Raw genomic sequence first — 22,347 nt, 5'->3', positions numbered from 1 at the left:
GAGATACAACAGTAACACACTCAGATCTGGCGTAAAACCTGCCCTTTGGAAAGCACCAAAATAACACATCATATCTGATGACAAGCTGTATTTTTTCTGGCAGTGTTGTCCTTTCCTACTCTACTTTTGTGAAAGATAGTCACCTTCTTCAAAAGCAATTTCCAGCATGAAATCAAGCCCTCAATCAGACTCGCCCTATCTTAAGTATGCATACAACACTTAGACATCAAGCAGATGGAGGCCTGCAGGGTTGCAGTGGGGGGTTGGGGAAACATCTCTCCCCTCAATGTTCAAACACATACCTGGGTAAGGGGACCATGATTTTGGACAGGACACATGAATGCCTCAAGCTGGCAAACAACACATGGGCAAAGATAAGGCCTTTCACATTACACTGCATTTCTGGTAGAGACAACACAACTATCAGAGGAGTCATTATGAGAAGCTGGCACACACTTTAATTTCCAAATTTTCAGAGGCTTTAGTGAAGGAAGACAGAAGTAACTCCCAGGATTTCTGTTGCTCATCAAGTGACCTCAAGCAAGAACTTACCTGCATCTCTTATTATCTATTAAAAAAAGGCCCATGACTTCTATGCCCAGTCTGACGCTGCTAATCCTCGAAATCACATACTTTATCATCTAAAGAATGCTACTATCATCAACATAGTCATGTCAACACTGTTATCCAGGTAAAACGGAAAAGCTGCAGCAGCAGCCAGAACCCAAGAAAACCAAAGCCTAAGGAATGAAAAGGCTTAAAACTGGTGATAAGGGAGATCTGGTCCAGCAGTTCTCAACTTGGAAAAGCCTCAGAATCAGAGCAAAAATGGACAATTTCCCAGGCTTCAACTCAAAGCGAGTGAATCTAAGTCTCAGGAGAGAAGGAAGGAAAGGAGATTTTTGTGGCTTGTAAAGGCACCCTAGGTAATCCTGATGAAAAGCCAGCATTTCAAATTACTGGTTGAAGCTTCTGAGAATATTTAAATTCTTAAAACATCTTCTCCAATTGACCATGCTGCTGATAGTTTAATATTGCCATAAACAAAAAACCACTTCCCTCTATAGGCAGCCAATTTTATATTCACATAGTTCTCATTATCAACAATTTACCCTTAAATGAAACAGAAATCAGCTTTCCTGTAAATTTCCTTGTTCTGCCTTGACTCTGGAGCAACAAAAATAAACTTAATTCCTCTTGATCAACCAGTTACCAATCTGCACATCTCTCATCCTCAGTTCTCAATTCTGTTCCAAAGATTTGCATACAAGTTGATATCTGTTTATACTCTGATCTACCAGTCTTGTAATACTGGTGTGTGAGAAAGAAACCTGCCTGCCACAATTTGCTTACCAACTATTTCAACACAACACCCTCTATATTAGCCCTAAGAAATTCTCAACTAAGTCATGTGACAAGATTCCTATATTTGAACAATCATCCAAACCAGGATTCCACTGGCTCATTTTCAGTGTTTCAGCCTCTTGCTCAGCCCTCAGGAGTCTTCAAAAATCCCAGAAGGCACTTTTGCCATTTTTCTCTCTAGGTCCTTTCACAAGTTGGGGGCAGGAAGGTATCATTTATTCTAAAACTGAATACTTGAAAATATGAGACAGACTGGGCAGTAATATCACGTCCATCAGCAAGGAATGGAGAGCATCCCAGCCAAGGAAAGTCCCCAGAGAATACACCAAGCCAGCCAGAATGCATGAGGAAGGCAGAGTCTTGGAGAGGCCTCTGCAAAACTTTCTCAGCAGTTATTTTGAATTAAGAATCCATAGGAGCACGTGCCAATATGAAGCATGCTGCCATGATTATTAGCAAATGCAGTGTGATGGGGAAGGCAGGACATCTGGGCCATAAATGAATTATGTCACCTGTTTGAAAGTATCTTCTTGGCTTCTGAACTATGCTCAAAATAATGCAATGTTACTACATTGCCACATCCCTCTGTGCAAGTGAAAAAGATGTGAGGTTTCTTCATAACAAGTAGATGGGAGTTCTCTTTGGCCTTTGTAACCTGTGTGTCTAGTGACAGGTGAAAATGCATCTCAGATGTAATACTCCAAAACAAGGTAAATGGACACAGCCACATGGAAGAATGAAGATGGTTCTGATGTTGGTATTTACACGTGGACACTCCTGAGGGACAGCAAGCATATCTGTGTAAAAGGCTCTCAGCCTGTCCCTTCCACACAACGTCCTCCATGGTTCACATCCAAGTATACACACCTGTGAAGCCGAGTCCTCTTGGCAAGTTATGACTCTGTGGATGGATGACCAAGGAGTACAAAAGACACCAGAGACAAAGCTGTGCATGGGTATGCTGGCACTGAAAGGGTACTCAATAAATCACTATTAACAGCAGGGTCAGTGTTTGCCTACCGTGCAAACTCTCAACATCTGTTGCAAAAGCCTCTGCATTTGGCGTCTTAGGACTTTCAGATAGCTTAGGAAAGCTCTCAAAAACACAGAAAATAATACCATTAATTTTATGGCATAATAAATAAGATGTCCATTTATTAATTTGCCTGTTTTCAAAAAATTATTTAGCAACATACAGTGAGTTTTCTAACGTAGAATGACATACAGCATGAGTCAAAGATGACTGCCATGCACCAAAGGCAAGTGGCACAGTGTGTCACAGATGTGCTCTCTGGACTGAGTCTTATCTTTCTTCAAAGTAAAGACCTGGAAATAGCCCTGAATGCATTCACTGTTGGTGGGTTTTCTTTTGATTTTGAGCTCACTTGCGCTGTTTTCTTAAAGACTTATTATGGGGACATAAATACAAACAAAGTATCGAGTTTGGAAGAATCCACATCAGTGACATTGAGGGCTATAAAAAAAACATAAAAGACTGTGTAAGTTCCTATTAAAAACGAAGCATTTGACTTCTAAATATTGGAAACATCTAATGCTCAATAGAATTCAAAGAGAAATAAGTGGTAACATAGTGTTTAAAGCTAGAGATTCTGGAATCAGATTATAAGGTTTAAAATCCCAGCTCTATCACTTTCTAGATATACAACCTGGGTGGGTATGCAAACTGTTTTGACTCCTCACCTGTAAAATGAGATGGAAACAGTACCTACCTACCCCACAGAGTTACTGTGAGGATTAAATGACTGACATATCCTAAGCTGTTAAAAATATTATTTTCCATTTTTTAATTTAAAAAATACCAATCACATAGTCAGAGGGGCTAAAATACAGTTTTCTTGGCTGCCTAGTTAACTGCTGTATTCAGAACATGCCCCGAATCTCACTTTATATTTTAATCTTATTTGTTTGGTTATACAGCCCAAAAGATAATTTACCTCTGTGGCAAAACCACCCACCTAGCTTTAGTGCAAAGGGGCTAACAGCCATTTATAATTACCATAGAAAAGATGCTCCAACTACAAGAGTACTCGCTACAATTTAGGTTTATATATAAACTAGTTACTGAACTACCTTTTCCTCACCCACTTCTCTCAAAGTTCAGCCAAAGTGTGAAATATCCCTGTAGCAAATGAATGTGTTTCTGTGATAAATGTTAATGTGAAAAGGAAAGGTGGGTGGCCAATTATATTGCATACATGCTACATGGACCACCACATACATTTCTGTTCATGAGATGCCCAGCAAGCTCAGTGTTAGTTGACTGTGACTGCATCGTTTTTGGATGTAGAAGCAAACTTAAGCAGCTCTTTTCAGGAATTCTGACCCCAAAGTCCTCCTTTGAATGTGGCTCTACCATACTCATTGCTGGGGCAGGGTATAACTGCCGTACCCATGAAGGTCACAGGAAATGGAGTGGAAAGGTTTACAGTTCCAACTCTGATCCCGTCCCTCATTTGCAGGGTCCTTCAGCAAATAATTTTTCTCTGTGCATTGCCAAGCAAGGAATAATGCTTTACCATAGCAAACTTAAAGGGCGATCAGGAGATGCCAACTAGATAATGTATGCAAAGCATTAAGCCCAATGGCATAAGCACTTACAAATTATATCTATATTCCTTTTGTCTCTTTCACCATAGCAAAGGCTTGTCTAGCTTTCCCAGTAACCAAATTTTTAAAACAATTCTACCCCAAAGTGCCCAGTAAACAATTAAAATCGATCAGGAAAAAAAAAAATCAACATTAGACATCAACTGCCAAAAATTCCCCAGTAGGATGATATTGAGGAAGAAATTGGCGCCTCAGAAAGAGCTCTTTAAGACCATTAATATGAATGTGTGATGGGGAAGGCAGGACATCTGGGCCATAACTGAATTATGTCACCTGTTTGAAAGTATCTTCTTGGCTTCTAAACTATGCTCAAAATAATGCAATGTTATTACATTGCATTATACTACAAAGTGCTGGGTAAACAGATTTAAAAGAGGAAAAAAATCCATTAAGTGTCATAATCTTTTTGCCAAACTACCTTGCACTGAGATGACTGAACTGCAAATTGATAACCATCTTGATGACGAAAAATACTTCCAAATGCTGCCGACAAATGTACCATCCTTGGGATCCTAGATTTCCATCTGAAACCAAGTGTACTGCTTGGGCAGCAGAATGGACCAAGACAGCGGCAGGAGACAGCCCGATTCCTCTGCTTTTCCAGGTGAAAGCAGCTGAGTGTAACACAGTAGAGAATAACGACCTTGGGACAACAAGAACAAGGTTCAAAACCTAGGTGTTTGGTTTACTAGCACATGATTTCAAACTTGTTAACCTATCTGAGCTTGAATGTTCTCACTCATAAAATGAGAATATTTCTCATTTATACAGCTGATGTGAGGATAAATGAGAAAAGGGTGTATGCAAGTGTGAGGTGACTTTATGCTTGGCAAAGAGTAGATGTTTTGTTAAGAAATCAGTCAATATATTTTTTTAAGATGGCTTCACAGGTAGAAGAGTGCAGTAATGTCCAGAGAAGCAGATACTGGTTAGCTTAACAAATGAATCTGAGGCGGCAAAGGTCTATATCAACATGAGTTCATTAGTCGGCAGGAAGTGAGGGTCTTCTCCCCACCCTGCCTACAGGGAGGATTTTGGAGATTGACTTGACACTGCTGTGCACATCAACTGAGTCTACATCAGAAAACAAAGGAAGTGATATTATAGGCTTTTTCTTAACATTTTAAGAAAAAATTCTTTGTAAAAAAGAATATAGCCAGTATTAGAGTGCTTGATGTCTAAAACTTAAACTTTGTATGTGAAAAAAAAATGTGAAAGAGCAAATATGCTCTTTTTAAGCATTAAAAAATATATATCATAAAAATAAGGTAGTATCACAAGGCATATTACAAAATTTTATGTCATGAAGCACATCAAATGACTCCGGGTCTCTAAAGGTGCTAAAAATGAGACGTATATTTTCGCATTTCTTTTTTGCCTTAAAAATTTGCAGAAAGAAATGGATTCAGAGTTTAATAAAACAGTATAATCAAGCACAGAAAAAATATCTCCCATTAAACCAGTAGTTCTTAACCTTGGCTGCATTAGGGCAATTGGCGTGTCATGTGCCCGGGATATTAAACTTATTTTTTACAGGAGGTCCCTGGGACAGCTGGTCACCCCACTGCACACCAAAATTACTTGGAAGCTTCAAAAATAACGATGTCCCCCACCACTCGCAAGACTCCACTGTAACTGGGGAACAGGTGGGGATATTGGGATTTTTAAAAGCTTCCCAGGTGATTCTCATATGCAGCTATGCAGCCAAGGCTGCAAACCACCTGATATTACAGGTGCAGGTGCACTTGGGAATGGCAATAGTAATATCGACATCCTTGTACAAGATTTTATATTCTTGTGGGTGCCTGGAGGTGGGGTGAGGCCACCACCCCTGGGCCGTAATGGGGCAAACAGACAAGCAGACTCAGGGTTCCACCCTTGCCTAGCCCTGTGACCTTGGAAACACCAATGATGCTCTCTGTAAGATGTATAATGAGGTATCTACTTTGTAGATTCTTAAAAATTTGAATGTTCCTGGCACAGTGCCTGGCATAGTGTGAGTACAATGAGCACTGCCCAGGACTGTTTTATCCCCACACCTGCTGTGGGCTGCCGTTTTTAAGGAGTCTAACATAAGATGGAGATAAGTAAATGGGTATGATAAGTAGAGTAGTGAATGTTCTATCAATGATCTGATCAGAGTGCTCTCCCAGTGGCTGGCTGCTTGTCAATCCCGGAGCACCTTGGCCCAAGTCAGATGGAAAGAGTGCCCGCATAAGCAGGTTCCTATGTTACCTCGAAACTTCTCAAAGCCAGCCTTCAGTTATCTGCTTCTTCCCTGAGAACAGGTCTGGAGAAGCTATATGGCTTTCTGAAGATCACAGAGTTGGTGAACAGCAGCAACTGTGTCCAATCTTACATTCTTTGTTTTCTGCTACCCTGCTGTGTGAAGCTGTGAAATGAAGCCATGGTCAGTATCTGCTGCCACTTGAGCACTGTTCTTACTTCCTGCCTGGAGCCTTGGAGTTGCAGATATAAGTCAAAACCGTGGCAAGTCCCATGGGCTCTTCCTTCTCTTTCAGGCCTTCTCTTCTCAGGCGTGGACTGCCATGAGTTTCACAACCTCAGGCCCTGGTATAGGCTTCTACATCAGAACCCTGGACGTCAGCAAGGCGCTGCACAGAGGCCTGCAACAGAAGCCAAACACTTGGGTTTAAGTCCTGGACCGGCACAGCCTTGGTTTCTCAGGCTGTGTTGAAGATAAGGGGAATGAGCCCCAGAAGTGGTTCTCAAGCAGGGGTGTATGGCAGTCACTCACGGAACTTAAAAAGGATTCCCAGGACTCACATGCAACCTAGCAAATGAGGTTACCATTTCCTAGGGTGGGGCTCAGGCATATGGTTTAAAATTCTCCCTAGTTGATTTTGATGCCTCCCCACCCTCACCCCATGATGACAATGTTTAGACTGGCTGATCTATAGCTGCTTTCACTCCAAGGATGAATCCTGGAAATTGCAGTTAGCTGGGTTTGCATAACAAAGAAAATGCAGTAGACAGCAGGCAGTTTGAGAACAATCATGATTGGGGAAACCCTCCCTGGTAAGGATCTTGTTTATCATGATCAATAGCAAAGGGTTTGGCCAAGGAAGGCACTCAATAAGGTTCGTACTGGTTGAAAGAATGAGTGAATGAATGAATGAAAGAGCAGCCTTCACAGAGACAAAAATAAAATATTCTTTGTTCTTCCTTTTGCACAAAAACTGGCCCTGATCCTCTTAAAGGCAAATAAATCTCTAGAGATCTAAATGGATTTTTTTAAATTGCCATTTTGCATTTTTAAAATCTTCAGATTGGGCATAACACATCAGAAAGGAGTCCCAATAAATAAAGGAATGCCATCCTTTGTCTGCTCTTTTCAAATTGCATTTGCAATGAATGTTATCAGCACAGCAAACTGTCTACGTACAAAAGTGTTATTTTTCAAGGCTAAATTTGATCCAAGATGAAAGTAATTTTTAAAAATTGCATCCTAGGTTAAAGATATCAATATCACACAATTTTAAAAAAAGAACTATTTGTATTCTACTCAAAGAGACAACAGTATATAACATTGGTTCCTAAAACAATATTTTCTGAACCGCTGGCTGTGTACTGACATCACATGCTGGGCTGAACTTTGCATATGTGGCTCAAGAGAGAAAAGAGATGCATTCCCATCCTCAGTTTCTGCTCTACGGTAGAAGAGTACTGCAAGCTTCTGGAGACCCAGGTTTGTCTTAATTCTTGGTGATTTCAAGTCTAAACTTAGGATAGTTTAAGGATTCTAATACAACATTAGAGTTTAGCTACGTAGATTTCTACTTTTAAACAGGACATATGCTCAGTAGTTTATATTTTAATGTTACGTTGATAAATCGTTCATTATTCCAATTTTTAAAGTCAGAGGTATTTTAACGGGATACATTAACTACCCAACTTATAAAGACTTAAGTGTTTTCTCCCGTTCGCTCTTTTGGCTTTTCCTTTCTAGTTAAGAAACTTTCATTCTTTTGAACCCTGCAATTTCTTGGCTTTACAGAGCCCCAAACCCCAAGGACACAAGATAAGACGGGCAGGCCGGGATGGGGAGGTCCCACAATGACATCAGCATTTGGAACAATTCAAACCTTCATCTCTTCTCAACCTCCTATGTCCTCGCCCCCTGCAAAAGATGCGCAGGACCTCGATGGACTAGCCCACCCCTGACCCTCTCAAGGAAAGACAATGCCAGGCTGGTTTTCGAGTTTATTGTCGGCACGCTCCCCCGATGGCAGGCAGCATCCGAGGCGAGCGCGCCTGAGCCTGGGCGCTCAGAAGACGAGGCCGGGTGCATCGGGCGCATCGTCGTCTCCCAGGCGCGTCCCGCTAGCCGCGAGGGAAGGCCGGGGTTCTTCCAACCGAAGAAAACCAAAACCGTCAACGCTCAGCTCCGAGGCCCGCAGGAGGCTTTAAAAATGGCCTCCTGACGACACTTCCTGCTCGGCGCGGACGGTAGGAGCCCTCGGAGGAGGCATCCTTCATAACGCTGGGGGCGGGGAGCGCAGGCCGGGCCAGCGGCGCCACACGAACGGCCCCGCGGGACGCCGCCACCCCCGCCTCGGTCGCCCCGGCGCGTCGGGCGAGTCTGCGGGATAGCGGCGCACAAAGGGGAGCTGGGGGCGCCGGGCCGGACCCTGACCCCAGGCCGGGCCCGCGTCCCTGCTCAACGCGCGCCAAGCCGCGGCCTGGGCCCCCACCCCAGCCGGTGCCCCACGCCCACCAGCCGGAGCCCGCGTTCGGCCTTCCCGGTGCCGCTTGCCACGACGCCAGCCCTCAGCGCGGGCACGCGGGGCCGCGGCCGCTCGACCCGCCCCGGCCTGGCCCCGTCAGGCCCCCGCCCCGCGCGGCCCCACGACCCGGCCGCAGCCGGCACTTCGGTCACGTACACGCGGATCCGGGGGCCCTCGCCCTCCCGCTCAGCTACTTACCCGGCAGGCCGGATTCGGGTGCCAGATCCCGGCGAAGGGGCGTCTACACCGCCGGCCGCAGACCGCCGGCGCCGCGCCCGCTGTAGGTCCCTACCCGGGGGGCGGAGCCCGCGCCAGTCCCCGCGCGTGCGCAATGTGAAGCGGCGGCGCGGCTCCAGCGAGGCCGGCGCCTGAGGTCTCTAAGGCTGCACACGCCCCCGCCGGGCTTCTAAGCTGTCCGGAGCAGAGAGCCTCAGACCCAGCCGAGCCCCACTTCTGGGCTTAGAGCTTGACCCAACGCGTTCGCACCGTAGCGAGCGAGGTCCATACTTAACCATGCCGCAGGCAAAAGAAGGATTCGGCTTCGGTCCTGGCCCAGTCTGCCATCCCGGGGCGCCTGCCTGGTACCGGGTCCCGCGGAGGGCGGCCTTGGCGCCTGCCCCCCTGGAGCCTGCAGTCCTGCAGCGGGTGAGTGAAAGCGAGAGAAAAGGAGCTCAGGTCCTCAGCCTCCAAACTCGTCCTTCTTGGAGAGCTTCAGTGAAGGAGATGGCCTTGAAGTCCTGGGTACAAATCCTGACTCTCCCTACTCCTTTACGTCTTAGCTGCTGGACCTTGGCGAGAAAGTCCCCTGACCTCTCTCAGTGTCTTCATTTCTGAAGATTGGGAAGGTCGTATGTGAGGCGCAAAGCCTCCTCTAGCAGTTGGGCGTTGTAAGGGTCAGAGGGGACAATGACTGTGGGAGTCTGGAGAGGGTGTGAGCTCATTTAATGCCAGAGTTTCTTTCCTGCCTCCTGGACTTCGGTGCTATTTTGGGCGAGCCAACTGCCCTCTAGATACACCTGCATCTACGATCTGGAAGGACGACATATTTAGAATAGAGCCGCTAAGAGGAAAGAAGAGGACCATATTGCCAGGTCCCGCATAATCAGTGACTCCCCACAAAGTGAAACTGCTCTCCAGCAGGGGCAGGTTGAGGCATGGGAGCAGCGTCACTGGGAAGTACAGTTTCTTCGGGATGAATAGCTAAAGTTTATTTCAAAGCTCTGGAAGGAGGGGCGGGGCAAGGCTGGTTTCCATCACCTTCCTGTTGGCGGCCAGAGGTCTGCGTGCACGGACAGCGGCCAGTATGCTGCACGGAGGAGATGTGGGGCTGGGCAGTAGTGCCACACGGAGAAGCGGAGTTGAAGAAGACAGGCTCAGCCACAAGTCCAGCAGCTAGGCAAAACCTCCGCCAGTGAAATATCAGGAGCTGGGCAGAGAAAATAGCAGCCCAGAGAGCAAATCCTTCTTCCTGCCCTAGGCTGCAGTGCTCCTAACCTCGGTCCTGATCAGGGAGCCGCTAGGCTCCTGGTTTTCTATCTCCTAGGGCTCAGAAAAGCTAAGGAACCTCTTCTCAGAAAAACACATTTATGTGCAGATAGCTCCTATCAGAGAGAATATGCCAGAGAGTTCAAAGTCTCCCTCAAGAGTAGGGTCAAGTTGGGAAAGGCATTGAGAATCCAAACTAGCAGCCACTGCCTGAAAATCTCTAGTGGCAAAAAGAGCCACATCAGGAAAAACTATTAATTATAAGTATTGGAGAATCCGAGGTCTAGACATTAGAAAATTTTCCTAAACTTTATAAGGAGAGGCCACTCTCCTTGTAACTTCTACTCATGCATCACAGTTCTGCCCTCTTAAGTCACACAGAATTGATGTAAGGTACCTGTGGGTCTCCTGGGAGTTTTTCTGAAGTTAGAACTGGTTATAAATCCCAGTTCGGCCCCATGGAAGTTGTGAGCATGTCTGAACCTCAGTTTCTCATGTAAAATTCAGTGAAAAATAGGTCCTTCCTCCCAAGGGGGTTGTCAACATTAAACAAGAGAAAGCAAGTCAGGACTTATCACAGTCCCTGGCAGATAGAAGTGACTGTTAACTTACTCTTCAGTAGCCCAAATTCTGGGAGATGAAATGCTTTGTGGAGTGTCTGGAAATGGAGTGTTTACAGCCTGAAAAAGGGTCAAGGAAAAATAGAAACTACTTCAGCAGAAACCTTTAAGGCTGATGTCCCTAAAAGTCTTTTGATGCCTGCAAATGTGAATCATCACACGTTCCCTACACGTCTGCCCTTCATGTCTTCTTCCCCACCCCCCAGCTAAGTTTGCCTAAATTCCGTGGATCACTTCTGTCACGAGTTGAATTATGTTTCCCAGAAAAATACGTTGAAGCGCTAATATCCCCCACCCCCAACTTATGGATATGACCTTATTTGGAAACACGGTCTTTACAGATGTAAGACAAGGTCATTAGGGTGGGCCCTTATCCAATGTGAATGGTGTCCTTATAAGGGACACCATTCACAGAGACACAGAGAAGAAAATGCCATGAGAAGACACGGAGACACACAGGGAGAAGCAGCCATGGACAGAGGCCGAGATTGGAGTATACAGCCAAAAGCCAACGGCTGTCGGAAGATGGAAAAGGCAGGGAGGATCCTCCCCTAGAGGGTTCAGAGGGAGCATCACTCTGTGGACACCTTGATTTCAGACTTCTAAGCCGACAGAACTGTGAAACAATACATGTTTGTTTGGTACAGCCATCCTAAGAAATCAATGCATCCTCCTAGTTATGACTATCTAATGTAGGAGAGAAGAAGGAAGACGTGAACCAGTAGTTGAGTATAAGATTTGGGAGCCAACGTTCATTCATTCACTCATTCATTCAACAAAACATGTATTGGGCTGGGCGTGGTAGCTCATGCCTGTAATGCCAGCACTTTGGGAGGCCGAGGTGGGCGGATCACCTGAGGTCAGGAGTTCAAGACCAGCCTGGCCAACATGGTGAAGCCCCCGCCTCTACTAAAAACACAAAAATTAACTGGGCGTGGTGGCGGGCGCCTGTAATTCCAGCTACTCAGGAGGCTGAGGCAGGAGAATTGCTTGAACCCAGGAGACGGAGGGTGTAGTGAGCCAAGAACGAGCCACTGCACTCCAGCATGGGCAACAGAGCGAGACTCTGTCTCAAAAAAAAAAACCAACGATGTATTGAATGCTCATTCAGTGCAGGCACAGGCTAGTGCTGAGGCTAGAGGAATGAGGAACAGGGTAAGGCTCAGCCCTCAGGGAACATTCATTTCCGGACCACAAGCCTTACAATTGCAATGACGGGGACTTGGGAGATGAGCTGTAAGCCACCAGTAGGAAGCTGCCACAAGAAGATGGAGAACAGGGGAGAGGAGAGTATGACAAAGGCCCTGAGGTGGGCGCTTTTGAGGAAGAAAAGGAAAGGCAGTGTGGATTTAGATCATTCTAGGCGCCTACAAACTGTGATCTTAGGGAGTCCTTCATCAAATTCTAACAGTGGGGAGCTTGGGGCTCAGAGGAAGGCCTCCACGAGCTTTCCATGATCATCCTTTCTCTTGCTCTGAACTTCCTTCCATGCTTCGTTACCCAGTTTTATATTCTCTCTGACCTCTAGCACTCCCGAATATTATATGACTGTCCATTGGAAAAGGGCCAGGTCTTTAACACCCAGGTCAGAGCACAGACATGTCAATCTCAGACACTTGAAGACTTTATGCATGGACAGGATATCCCAGAAAGTGGCTTTTTTTTTCTTCTAAAACATTTCAGAAGTTTCTAGTAACTTCCTTGAGCCTTAGTTTGCACATCTGTAAAGAAGGGATAAAGGACCCCCAAGCTCTGATAAGACAGCCCCGGTTCTCAAGCTTACCTCACCTCACAGTCCTGGGGTGCAGGAGGTTGAGGATGTAGAGTCCGAATCCCGAACTTATTTGCCATCCTTCCAGCTGTGTGGCCTTGGCCAAGTTACTGCCAGTCTCTGAGACGTCTTCTCAACTGCAAAACAGGAGTAACTGGAGCAACCTTTCGTGGAGGGTGTCAGGCGCTGGAGCGTGGCTAAGGCAGGGACCACTTCCCAGCCGCCCTTTCCCGCCCTGCGGCGCAGGCCCCATCCCTTGGCTCTCCCGGCCGCGAACACTCAGGTCGGCCGCCGCGGAAACGCGCAGTGAGGCTGGTGGGGCCACGAGCGGCGCGCTGAGCATGCGCGCCCGATAGAGCCTCGAGAGGCGCCGGGCCGCGCCGCGCTGCAGTACCGCCCGCGGCCTGCAGCGTCGCTGCGCGCCCGGCTGGCCCAGCTCCGCGTGTAGAGCTCTATCCGGCTCCGCGGGCGGTGCCGCCCCGCGCTCACCTGGGCGCCCTCGCTCCCGCTCGCCCCGCGCTTCCGAGAAGCGGGAATGTAATGTTTTGTTTTTACATTCCAATTTGCTCCCTTCCCAGGCTGGCGTGGAATCCGAGGGTTCCTGATGACTACAGCTCCTCGCCCCTCCCACTGTGTTCCCGCCGCCTCTGGGCTGAAAGCGCCACCAGGACCCGTGGCGCGTGGGCTTTGTTCGTCATTAAATCCTTGGGACATAGCAGGAGCATGGTGCCCGGCACAGAACAGGCTTGGCTTACCACGGCCCATCCAGGCAGAGCCGTCAGCGTCCCTTGCCTAGACCAGAGCTCTGGAAAGCGGAGGGGAGACAGGGGCCGTTCCCCAGATCGGTTCCGGAGGACATAGATCAGAACCAGAGAGGGTGCATTTAGAAACTCATTGCAACCTGACAAAGCTGCAGCGTTGTAGCGCGGGGTCAGCAACAGGAATTCGGATTGGGTGGAGTCGGACTCAGGGAGTGGTCGCTTGTGCGCAGAACTGCGTAGACTCGAGTAGGTGCGAAAAGGATAGGCGTGGGGGCAAGACCTAGTCCTTCACCACAGGTAGATCTAGGCGGCCACGACGGTCTCCTGGCTCATTTTCCTGCATCCACTGGCCTCCCACCCACACTGCGACATCCAGAGTGGTCCTTACACGAAGCAAACTGAATTAAGTCATTCCCCTGCTCCAGAGTCCTTGCAGCCTCCAGTCCTACAGGATGCGCCCCTGCCTGCCTGTCAGGTCGTCTTATACCCTCTCCGAATGGTCTTGCAAAACTGACTGCGCTCTGCACCGCTGATGCACCAGGCATCTCCTGGGAAAGACCTTTGCACGAATTATGCCTGCCTGGGGTATCTCTTTCTCCTCTCAACTCAAAAATCACCTTCTCAGAGGCCTTTCTAACCATTTCAGTACTCCTCATTCTGCCACATCCCTGTGTTTTATGTTCTTCACAATGAACTGAAACTGTTGTATGTTTTCTTGGGTCTTTTCATTTTCCCCTACTTGGAAGTAAGCTACTGTCTGCCTTGTTCATCCTTAGATTCCCAGGGCCTAAGGCAGAGGCCTGACACTTACAGGCACCCATTAAAGTTGAGTTCCCATTTATTAATTCAAGCAAAAACTGTGGTTTGGGTCACCAAAGCATGAAACCCCACTTGGAATCTCAGAGTTTGGATATTAGCACTTAACTATTCATCCACTCCTTCATCTCTAAATTTTCTTGTCAGAGAAAATCATGGAAATAATGATAGTATCTGCCTCATGAGGTTTCCATGAGGATGAGATGAGTTACTTTTTGTAGAAGACTCTCATGTTGAGAGACATTTTATGATTGCATCAGTTAGGATGGGCTGGGTTACACTACAGTAATAAAAAGTCTCCCAAATCTCAGTAGCTTAGAAAGACAAAAGTTTCTTTTCACTTACACTAGATCTCCATCAGGGATTGGTTGAGTACTCCTTGCTATCTTTAGTCCAGAAACCAGACTTTCCAAGCAGACACCAACTGATGTGTGGTCAGTTGTCAAAGCAGAGGGAAGAAGAGCTTGGCTTAACAGAGCACTGATTCTGAAGACTTACAACGAGACGTGCAAATTACTTCCACTCTCATTTAACTAGCCAAAGCAAGTCACATGCCCCCTCATAACTGCAAAGAACAGAGGAGTGCCATCCTACCATGTGCCTTGGAGAACTGGACATATTTTCTAGATGGTAACAGCTATTGTTACTATTCATTCCAGAAGTCTTCCAGTATACTGTGATGTCCACAAACATCACGAATGACAAAATTCAGGGAAGACTGAGCATATGTGAATATTCAGCATGGATTTTTTTTTTCCTGTTCTTGGACAGAGCCCAACATTCTTGCTTTATGTTGAAGGAATGTGTTAGTGACAGGTCTCTTGGGGTTCACTTGTTCTCTCTTCACAAAATCTGGATGGCACTAGATAGTACTAGATGGTAAGGCCCATTGGAAGAAAAATAGTCTATTTTGCTCTCCTTTTGTATACTAAGATTCTACTTCAATGGCTGGCACAATATTTACTGAATCAATGACTATTTGGCAAGTATATCTTTTTTTTTTTTTTGAGTCTTGCACTGTTGCCCAGACTGGAGTGCAGTGATGTGATCTTGGCTCACTGCAACCTCTGCCTCCCAGGTTTAAGTGATTCTCCTGCCTCAGTCTCCCGAGTAGCTGGGATTACAGGCGCCAGCCACCACACCCAGCTAATTGTTTTGTATTTTTAGTAGAGGCGGGGTTTCACTATGTTGGCCAGGCTGGTCTCGAACTCCTGACCTCGTGATCCACCCGCCTTGGCCTCCCAAAGTGCTGGGATTATAGGCATGAGCCACCGCACCCGGCCGCAGGTATGTCTTATCTTACTAATAAGGGGATGACAGCCCTGAAAATTTATCTTTCCAGTTTATCCAGGAACCCTGTAAAGAAAAATGTACATGATTCATTTATTTAGCAAATAAGTTAATCAGGTTGAGAACATTGTTACATCAACAACTGCCACTGGAATTTCTCTTGGGGAGAAACCATTTTTATTAAGAAAAATAAAATTCCAGAGCTTGCCTTGGAGACCTCACTTCCCAGACCTAAAGCAGAGTTTACTCCTTATTCAGAACAGCATAAAGAGAACAGCATTAGGAGAACAGCATAGCTCCCAGGAATTTTTCTTTTCTTTTCTTCAACTTTCACTTTAAGTTCTGGGGTACATGTGCAGGATGTGCAGGTTTGTTACATAGGTAAACGTGTACCATGGTGGTTTGCTGTACAGATCATCCCATCACCTAGGTGTTAAGCCCAGCATCCATTAACTATTCTTCTTGATGCTCTCCCTACCCCCATTGACAGACCCCAGTGTTTATTGTTCCCCACCATGTGTCCATGTGTTCCCATTATTCAGCTCCCACTTACAAGCGAGAACATGTGGTGTTTCGTTTTCGTTCCTGTGTTAGTTGGCTGAGGATAATGGCTTCCAACTCCATTCATGTCCATGCAAAGGACATCTCATTTCTTTTTATGGCTGAATAGTATTCCATGTGTACACGTACCACATTTTCTTTATGCAGCCTATCATTGATGGGCATTTGGGTTGACTCCATGTCTTTGCTATTGTGAAGAGTGCTGCGGTGAACATATGTATGCATGTATCTTTTTTTTTTTTTTTTTTTTTTTTTTTGAGACGGAGTCTTGCTGTGTCCCCCAGGCTGGAGTGCAGTGGCGCGAGGCATGTATCTTTATAATAGGATAATTTATATTCCTTTGGGTACATACCTAGTAATGGGATTACTGGGTCAAATGACATTTCTGCCTCTAGGTCTTTGAGGAATCGCCACATTGTCTTCCACAATGGTTGAATTAATTTACACTCCCACCAACAGTGTAAAAGTGTTTCTATTCCTCCGCAATCTCACCAGCATCTGTTCTTTTTTGACTTTTTAATAATAGCCATTCTGATTGCCATGAAATGGTTTCTCATTGTGGTTTTGATTTGCATTTCTGTAATAATTAATGATGTTGAGCTTTTTTTTCATGTTTGTTGGCTAAGCGTATGTCTTCTTTTGAGAAGTGTCTTTTCTCATCCTTTGCCCACTTTATAATGAGGTTGTTTTTTTCTTGTAAATTTGTTTAAGTTACTTGTAGATTCTGGATGATAGACCTTTGTCAGATGGACAGATTAGAAAAATTTTTTCCCCTTCTTAGGTTGTCTGTTCACACTGATGATAATTTCTTTTGCTGTGCAGAAGCTCATTAGTTTAATTAGATCCTATTTGTCAATTTTTGCTTTCATTGCAATTGCTTTTGGCATTTTCGTCATGAAATCTTTGCCTGTGCCTCTGTCCTGAATGGTATTGCCTAGATTTTCTTCTAGAGTTTTTATAGTTTTGGCTCCCAGGAATTTGAAGTTAGGAAAACTTGAGAGAGAAGTTCAGAGTAGAGAAAGCACCCTAAGGTGAAAGGTGTTCTAGATAAATTTCCAGAAGTTAGGTGGTCACAGACTTTTAAGAATGAGTAATATAATAAATTGTTTTTTCACTGTTTCCCTGACTCTTTAGAAAAAGTCTGATACATACAATGTAGTGATCATAGTTATGTTGGAAGCTGCCAGGTTTTACCCCATATGTGTTCTCTTTTTCCTTAATAGAACCCCACTTTTAGCTAGATATATGGACACCATGGGCCTTTAAGCCTCTTTTAGAAATACTCTGTGAAACATTGCTAGACAACCCACCAAAACATATAATTAGTTTAAGGTTGCAGTGGTAGCCCAGTCTGGTAGTTGTTACCCTAAATCTGTCTCTCTTCTTTTTTCCTTAATTATGACCTTCCTACAATTTCTTACTGGGCACATAGCTGCTCATAAAGAAAGACTGGGCTGGGCTGGGTGACTCACTCCTGTAATCCCAGCACTTTGGGAGGCTGAGGCAGGCGGATCACTTGAGGCCAGGAGTTCGAGACCAGCTTGGCCAACATGGTGAAACCCCGACTCTACTAAAAATATGAAAATTAGCCGGGCATGGTGGCGCATGTCTATAATCCCAGCTACTTGGGAGGCTGAGGCAGGAGAATTGCTTGAACCCAGGAAGTGGAGGTTCAAGCAATTCTCCTGCCTCAGCCTCCCAAGTAGCTGGGATTACAGGTGGGTACCACCACACCCGGCTAATTTTTGTATTTTTGGTAGAGGCGGGGATTCACCGAACTCCTGACCTCAAGTGATCTGCCTGTCTTGGCCTCCCAAAGTGCTAGGATTACAGGCATGAGCCACCACACCTGGCCTAGAAAATCTTAATAACAGAAAAATATAAGAAAAAGAATGCTATGCCCAAACTATGTCAAATATGTTATCTTTAGTTAAGACTGAGTACACAAGTGACAGGGCCCCATGCAAAATGAATATGTGGGATTCCTTGTTCAAAATATCATTAATCATGTGAAGACAGTGACCATACAGCATAACCAACCATGAGGTCCCTGTGAGTGTGGGGACTTGTGTGACTGCACAGATCACATGTCCTTGAAGCCAGCCCTGTCTTCAGTTAAGTCTTCTTATTGGAAAGCCAACTGCATTACTTTCCTATGGCTGCTATAATAAATTACCACAAAGGTGGTGGCTTTAAACAACACACATTTATTATCTTATAGATCTGGAGGCCAGAAGTCAAAATAAGCTAAAATCAAGGTGTTAGCATAGTTGGCTCCTTCTGCAGGCTCTAGGGATGAGCCCGTTCCTTGTGCCTTCCAGGTTCCCAAGGGAGCTGGCATTCCTTGTCTCCTGGCTCCACATCACATAGCCTTTTTTCCTTTGCTTTCTTTGTCACATTGCCTTCTCTTTGACTCTGACTCCTGTATTCCTCTGTGTTAGTGCATTCTTGCATTGCTGTAAGAAATACCTGAGGCTGGGTAATTTGTAAAGAAAATAGGTTTATTTGGCTCATAGTTCTGTAGGCTGTACAGGAAGCATGGCACCAGCATCTGCTTCTGGTGAGGCCTCAGGAAGTTTCCAATCATGGTAGAAGGCAAAGGGGAGTCAGCATGTCACATGGCAAGGGCTGGGGCAAGAGAGAGAGGAAGAGGTGCCAGGTTCCTTTAAACAATCAGATCTCATGTGAACTAACAGAGTGAGAACTCACTCATCACGGAGGGGATGGCACTAAACCATTGCTGAGGGATTTGCCCCCATGATCCAATACCTCCCACCAGGCCCCGCTTCCAGCATTGGGGATTACATTTCAACATGAGATTTGGAGGAGAGAAACATCCAAAGTATATTGCTCTTTTATGAAAACTCTCGTGATGACCTTAGACCCACGTGGATAACGCAGATAATCTCCCCATTTTGACATCCTTAGCTTGATTACATCTGCAAAGTTCTTTTTGCTACATAAAATTCCAGAGATTAGGGCATGGAACTCTTTGGAGGGCCATTATTGAGCCTGCTATACCAATAGAACCCTCTTTTTAAACGCCTAGTGTGCTTTTGCTTACCAAAGCAGCCAAGACAGATAGCGCCATGAAATCATAGAGTTGGAAAGTACTTTAACTTCTCTAGCCGTGGGAGATTTCCAACTGAATAGCTCATGATCATACAAAATATAAACTTGTTTCTAAAATGGAACTTTTTTTCCTGCCCACTCCACTAGTCCTGTCAACACTTCTGAATGCCCTATATTGGGATGTGTTTCAAAGATCTATTTATTTATGCAAGGGAGAAACTTAAGAGTCATCCTAAATTATTTCCTCTCCCTCATATGCCACTTCCACTCTCACCCCTACTTCTGACGAATCACCAAGTAGTATGTATAACCTCAAAAAATTTCTATAATCTGTTTCATTCCACCATTGTCAAGTTTAGGTCTTCATTATCTCTTCTACCAGTAGCCCTGCCTCTATTATCTCTCTATTCCAATACATCTTCTAAAGATCTGTAAAGGAATATTCCTTGCAGCACTGAATAAACACCAGAAAATTGGAAATACCTTAAATATCCAGAAATAGAGAAACATACTCATGGTATAGTCATAAAATGGAATCTCATACAGCATGGAAATGAATTAGATTATGCACCTCAAAATAGATATCAAAAATATGATGTTGAGTCAAAAGCAGGTTGCAGAATATAAATGCATTATAATTACAATGTTTTTTGTTTTATCTTTTCTTTTTTGGTTCTTTTCAAAAAAATTTTTTATTTTTTATTTTCTGCATGTATTATAATTATATATAGGTTGATAGATACAATTATATATTGTTTGTTGTATTATATAATGTGTATATATAATTAGAGTACTATTTTATGTGTTCAGCTTTATACACACATATGTATATGTCTGTAAAAGATGGTAGAGCAGGAGAAAGAAAGCACAGAGAACTTGGAAACGTCCAGAAGCTTTACCTTTATTATAATTATTATTATTTTACTTTCTCTTTAGATTGTGGACCACCAGAAGCTTTACCTTTATTATTATTATTATTATTCTTTTAATTTGTCTTTAGATTGTGAACCACCAAAGTCTGTGTGAGGTGCCTTGGTCTCAGGGTCAGTAAAATTTTCATTGAATATTTCCCCTGTGAGTCTAGAGAAGCTAACTAGAGGGTGGTGGTGTTTCTAAAGACAAAGCTCTCTTAATTGTTCATATTTGGCCATGTGCAGGTGAGGAGCCATAATCATAAGATCCAAATCAGGAATAATAAAGTCCACTTGACAGGTATTCCATGAAAAGTAAAGAAAGATGACACAGCATCTCACTTATTGATTAAATAAGGTGATTAAGCTATTGATACATAACAGGTCCTCAATATGTGATTTTAATTTATTAAAGATGAATAATATTTATTTTTGACATGTGAATTTCAATTTTAACTACCATATTAAATCTGATCATTTTTGTTACAGGGATTTGGATAATATTTTGAAACTGAAGTTTTTCCAAATTCTTAATGGTTATTTTTAATTAATTTATTTATTTTTTGAGACGAAGTCTCGCTCTGTCGCCCAGGCTGGAGTGCAGTGGCACGACCTTGGCTCACTGCAAGCTCCGCCTCCTGGGTTCACGCCATTCTCCTGCCTCAGCCTCCCGAGTAGCTGGGACTACAGGCGCTCGCCAACACGCCCGGCTAATTTTTTGTATTTTTAGTAAAGATGGGGTTCACCGTGTTAGTCAGGATTGTCTCAATCTCCTGACCTCGTGATCCGCACGTCTCGGCCTCCCAAAGTGCTGGGATTACAGGCGTGAGCCACCGCGCCTGCCCTCTTAACAGTTACTCTGTAAAAATGTGAGATATTTTGCCAAAAGACAGCAGAAAAAAAATGAGCAGGACAGGCGCCGTGACTCAGGCCTGTAATCCCAGTGCTTTGGGAGGCCAGGGCGGACGGATCATTTGCGGTCAAGAGTTCAAGACCAGCCTGGCCAGCATGGTGAAACCCTGTCTCTATTAAATACACAAAAAAAAAAAAAAAAATGAGCCAGGCGTGGTGGTGGGCACCTGTAATCTCAGCTACTTGGGAGGCTGAGGCATGACAATGCTTGAACTCAGGAGGCAGAGGTTGCTGTGAACCAGGGTCACACCACTGCACTCTAGCCTGAGTGAAAGAGTGAGACCCTGCTTCAAAAAAAAAAAAAGTTTCAGGTTTTTTTTCTTTTAATGGAAGATATAATGGGGAATTTGAGTTGTGCATATGTTGAGAAAGGGACTTGAGTAAAAAATGGTAATTGCTTGCAAATATCATGAGAGACTAGAGAAATGTGTTGACTGCTAGTAAATTAGTAGTAAATTGAGTTTTATAGATAACATCATTTTAGATGGGTGCATTATCAGGCTTGGTAACAAAGAATGACATTTTTAAAAATAACCAATTAAGATAATGTTCCAAGGTACGCCAATGCATCTTTAGTTTTACACATTTGCAATTCTATTAACAGAATTTTCTGGTTTACTCTTCCTCTCACACAATGTCAGAGTATATTTCATGTTGTACAATCATTTTCTCTCTTATGTATCCCCAAATCATTTGTCCTTTCTCAAACATATCCCCATACCACCTCTAACAAATTTTAATTATTTAGTGTATTCTTATATAACTAATTTTTTAAAAAGTCATTGACATTTTTAAAAAAGTCACAGTACAGAGTTGTTTTTACAAACATAGACTAATTCTATATGCATCTTTCTGTAAGGTTCTTTAATCACTCAACATTCTATAATGTATATTCCAATAGGAAAATTGATGCAGCCCCAAAGCTTGCTTTTTTTTTTTTTGAGACGGAGTTTTGCTCTTGTTGCCTAGGCTGGAGTGCAATGGTGTCATCTCGGCTCACCACAACCTCCTTCTCCCGGGTTCAAGTGATTCTTCTGCCTCAGCCTCCCGAGTAGCTGGGATTACAGGCATGCACCACCATGCCCAGCTAATTTTGTATTTTTAATAGAGATGGGGGTTTCTCCATGTTGGTCAGGCTGGTCTTGAACTCCCAACCTCAGATGATCTGCCCGCCTTGGCCTCCCAAAGTGCTGAGATCACAGGCGTGAGCCACCACGCCCGGCCCCAAAGCATTTTTTTAAACAGTTACATAATATTCCACAGCATGGGTATATTCAAGTTAATTTAACCATTGGTTTGTTAACAATTTTTTTTATTTTTTTGTCTTGTCACTGGACGAATGATGCTTCAATAAACACACTTTACCAATATACTCCTTACTTCAGTAAATATGCTTTTAATTCTATA

The 22,347-nt window shown here is 44.4% G+C and overlaps 1 protein-coding gene and 1 long non-coding RNA gene across 6 annotated transcripts in view; one reads left to right on the top strand and one right to left on the bottom strand.

Moving 5' to 3' along the window:
• Window positions 1–12,872, bottom strand: part of ZNF518B (zinc finger protein 518B) — a 121,017-nt gene extending 108,145 nt beyond the window's left edge. The window contains exons 1-2 of one of the 5 annotated variants that reach the window (XM_032135624.2): window positions 12,630–12,872; window positions 6,229–6,620 (exon numbers count right to left, since the gene is read on the bottom strand). The gene's annotated coding sequence lies outside the window, so the exon portion shown is untranslated. Of the gene's footprint in view, window positions 1–6,228; window positions 6,621–8,099; window positions 8,708–8,939; window positions 9,050–12,629 lie in introns of those variants that run through there. The other 4 variants (XM_032135622.2, XM_032135625.2, XM_058430121.1 and 1 more) reach the window with 4 other exon arrangements.
• Window positions 8,380–22,347, top strand: part of LOC131381651 (uncharacterized) — a 33,715-nt gene continuing 19,747 nt past the window's right edge. The window contains exon 1 of the long non-coding RNA XR_009210528.1: window positions 8,380–8,463. This is a non-coding gene — a long non-coding RNA (uncharacterized LOC131381651). The remainder of the gene's footprint in view (window positions 8,464–22,347) is intronic.

The sequence above is a fragment of the Hylobates moloch genome, unplaced genomic scaffold (assembly GCF_009828535.3).
Source record: "Hylobates moloch isolate HMO894 unplaced genomic scaffold, HMol_V3 SCAFFOLD_17, whole genome shotgun sequence".
In the NCBI taxonomy this organism is placed as follows: domain Eukaryota; kingdom Metazoa; phylum Chordata; class Mammalia; order Primates; family Hylobatidae; genus Hylobates; species Hylobates moloch.
The sequence above is the reverse complement of the archived record's forward strand: the minus strand, read 5'-3'. Positions and strand labels throughout refer to the sequence as shown.